A 3,663-nucleotide genomic window follows, 5' to 3' on the forward strand; every position below is an offset into this window, starting at 1 on the left:
GCGTTATGTTTTTAGGGATGGCACGAGACCATTACACTTTTTGGAATATAAATGGAATATTTAATATTGGTAAAATGTATTTATGGTAATATGGATCTTTCAGATTATTTTGAGAAGCAATTTCGATCATATTTTACATTTTATTGTGTCATGTAGCGCGGGCCGCTGGTCTTGGTCTTGACTCGGTCTCGACTCCCCTCGGTCTTGGTCTTGTCTCGGTCTCGATACACTCTGGTCTTGGTCTTGTCTTGGTCTCGGGTTGGGTGGTCTTGAACACAACACTGGGAGGAGGGATTAGAGCAGGGATAATTCAGCTCTAGTGATCTATATCTGACTGGAAATTGACAGGAAGATGGGTTATGAGAGGGGAAAGAAAAGCATCAAAGGTCAACATCCTGGGACTCAAACCTATGATAGCTGAGTACAGAGGCCTGTGAAGAAGGGTTGTGCGCTCTACTCCCACACCATCATGCACAATGCTTTGATGGATATTTTATTAATTCCATTCATTATTTTTCAAACTGTGCTGAAAACTGATTATTGCAGAAAATACTTTAAATGTAAACCAAAATAAAATCTATTAGAAAATAATAAATTAAGAAAATAATATTATCTATTACACAGGAAATTTGCTGTATTGACACTAATTCCCATCTGCCTGGGATCTCCTTCATCCAAACTGGTAAATAACATAAATGTGGTGCCTTTTAAAGCCTAGAGATTGAATGCTAATTGAAAATTTGTGTCAAGGAGTGTGGAACAGGTGCTTTAGTGGTTTCATACTTATCTATGTAGTTTCTAATACTTAGTAACATGTGATTTCTGTTTGGCTACCATAGTAAGAACAATGGAGATGGACTGCTTGAATGACAACTGTTTTGGAAAAAGGAGGGTAATAAGTGTCAAACTAATGAGAAATTGTTCACACATTTCTCATTAGTTTCTTCTGCTCTGCTGAGAAAGTGATGAAGAAAATTGAGTAAATCCCAGTTTCTTTAAAGGGAACAAAGCAATGAAGAATGACTGTAGGTTTGCAAAAACAAGTCAGTTGTGCAAACTCATTACATAAGTACAGATTAATGTCAACTTAGCATCATTACTGCATTCCCACATATGAAGAGTCATGACAAAACCAGGCACAAGTCTTCCCTGGGGCGCTTTGAGTTTTTAGAGATTCACAGAGTGTGGATTCTAAGCTTTACAATAATGTGAAACACATAGAAATAAAAATGGAAGAAGATGTGACCAGGTATGCTTGTACCCTGGAAGCAAGATCAGAAAGAAAACAGCCCTAAAACTTTCAGAAAATTATCCTGAAACCTGATTATACCTTTCCGTGTTAAAGACTGTTTTATCACATTCCTTTCCCATAACCCCACCACCAGCATTGACTGTCAACAGGTATGACTGGAAAGTCAATTCAAGTTGACTTTCCAGTATAACTTATTTGTATATCACATTTCGGCAGTTCAAAGTACTTTACATTAAAAAAACATAATATGATTACTAATCATGAAACAAGCAATAGATTTTACATTTTGTCAAATGCCATCATTCAAATCATCAAACAAATGCACATCAAATATGTTGTTCAATGTTCCAAGTATTATGAATCCAAGGCAACTTTAAACAGGTGTGCTTTTAGTCTTGATTTAAAGGAATTCAGTGTTTCAGGCAGCTTTTTTGGAGTTTTCTGAAAGTTTGTTTCAGATTTGTGGTGCATAGAAACTGAATGCTGCTTTTCCATGTGTAGTTCTGGGGATGCAGAGTAGCCTAGAACCAGAAGACCAGAAGGGTCTGAAAGGTTCATATAATAACAACAGATCTTTAAGTATTTTGGTACCAAGCCGGGGCTGCACAGTGGTGCAGTTGGTAGAGCTCTTGCCTTGCAGCAAGAAGGTCCTGGGGTCTTTCTGCATGGAGTTTGCATGTTCTCCCTGTGCATGCGTGGGTTCTCTCCAGGTACTCCGGCTTCCTCCCACAGTACAAAAAACATGACTGTCAGGTTAATTGGCCTCTCCAAATTCTCCCTAGGGGTGTGTGTGCATGGTTGTTTGTCCTGTCTGTCTCTGTGTTGCCCTACGACAGACTGGCAACCTGTCCAGGGTGTATCCTGCCTCTCGCCCAGAACGTTAGCTGGAGATAGGCACCAGCACCTCCCGACCCCACTAAGGGACAAGAGTGTACAGAAAATGGATGGAGGGTGCTATGCCGTTCAGTGATTTATAAACTAACAGCATTTTAAAATCTATTCTGTGAGCTACTGGGAGCCAGTGCACGGACCTTAGAACTCGGGTGATGTGCTCTATCTTCCTGGTTTTAGTGAGAATGTGAGCAGCAGTGTTCTGTATCACATTATGTTTTATATACAGAAACATTGTGTTCCTAGGAACAAGCAACTTGTTTCTTTTGGAACAAATTTCAAGCGACTTGTTCCTGGTTTGCCATAGTGTGTCACAAATACCACTGAAGTTTATTGTTTCATTGAATACTGCATTTCACTGTGATAATTTCAATCTGATATTAATTGAATTTCAGAAAATTCATTGCGCATTTTACTTGTGCAGTACAGTAAACGTACTGTACATAGGGCATTTCTTATGTTTTCTACTTTATTTCTAGAATCATTCTCCTCTTTTTCTTTTCAGATGTATCAACACCTTTAAATAAAATCCCAGGTTCTTCTGCAACATCACTGAGCTCTCCTTCTGCCTCTCAGCTACAGGATCAGAGGAATCAGGTCTGAATATTTTCAATAGTTTCAGTTTATAAGTAATTTATGGTTTGGTTAACATTATTTTTTTATTCTAAACAAATTGTTGAGTTTATCTATATGTATGACTGGGGGACCTGCAGGAGTTCAGTGCCACTACATAAAATCTCACCCAGATTGCCAAAGTGGATAGGTTTAGCCCTGCAGAAACTGTTGGAATTGGGCTGAGAAGTGTCCAACACATTAATAAAAACTGAAAGGATAGTAGGGAACCATCGTCTTTGAGGATGAAATGTAGTCAAATAAATGATAAATGTCTGGTGAAATCAAAGAAAAACAACAGTGAAAATCTAGGATATGTTTAAAAGTTAAAGAAAGAGTATTTTCACATGCAAAATGTGATGGAAACTCATTGGATTGGGTTTGAACAGCTGTGTAGCCATAAGAAAACCTCTAATCAGTGGGGCTAACTGGAGAAAATGACTACAGTTTGAGAGGGGGCATAAAGATTGGTCTCTAAAGGAATCTGAGGTCATGTGAGCTGATGATGTTGCTGTACCTAGTCAGGTCCAGGTTCAGCAACATGATGAGGTCAGCACAATACCTGAGTATTCTGAATGACAAGGTTATTCCATTTGTAATTGTCTCTGGTCTGTTATTTTATTTGACATGATCTCCGTTTTTTGTTTTGTTTTGTTTTGCTTTTTAAGCATGAGACATAGCATGAGACACTACGGAGCCCCTAAGGGGACATGGAGAAAAAAAAAAAAGGAAAGATATCCCTACTTATTATCGCGAGATCCCGAGAAACTAAGTCGAGATCTCGAGATCCCGACGTATTATCGCGAGATCCCGACTTATTATCGCGAGATCCCGACTTATTATCGCGAGATCCCGACTTATTATCGCGAGATCCCGACTTATTATCTCGAGATCTTGACTTAGTTTCT

The 3,663-nt window shown here is 38.8% G+C and overlaps 1 protein-coding gene across 1 annotated transcript in view; it reads left to right on the top strand.

Annotated features, from left to right (window-relative positions):
• LOC103155498 (transient receptor potential cation channel subfamily M member 2-like) overlaps positions 1-3,663 on the top strand; it is a 41,946-nt gene that overhangs the window by 37,988 nt on the left and 295 nt on the right. The window lies entirely within an intron of this gene.

Source organism: Poecilia formosa, unplaced genomic scaffold (genome assembly GCF_000485575.1).
Source record: "Poecilia formosa unplaced genomic scaffold, Poecilia_formosa-5.1.2 Scaffold431, whole genome shotgun sequence".
Classification (NCBI taxonomy): Eukaryota; Metazoa; Chordata; class Actinopteri; order Cyprinodontiformes; family Poeciliidae; genus Poecilia; species Poecilia formosa.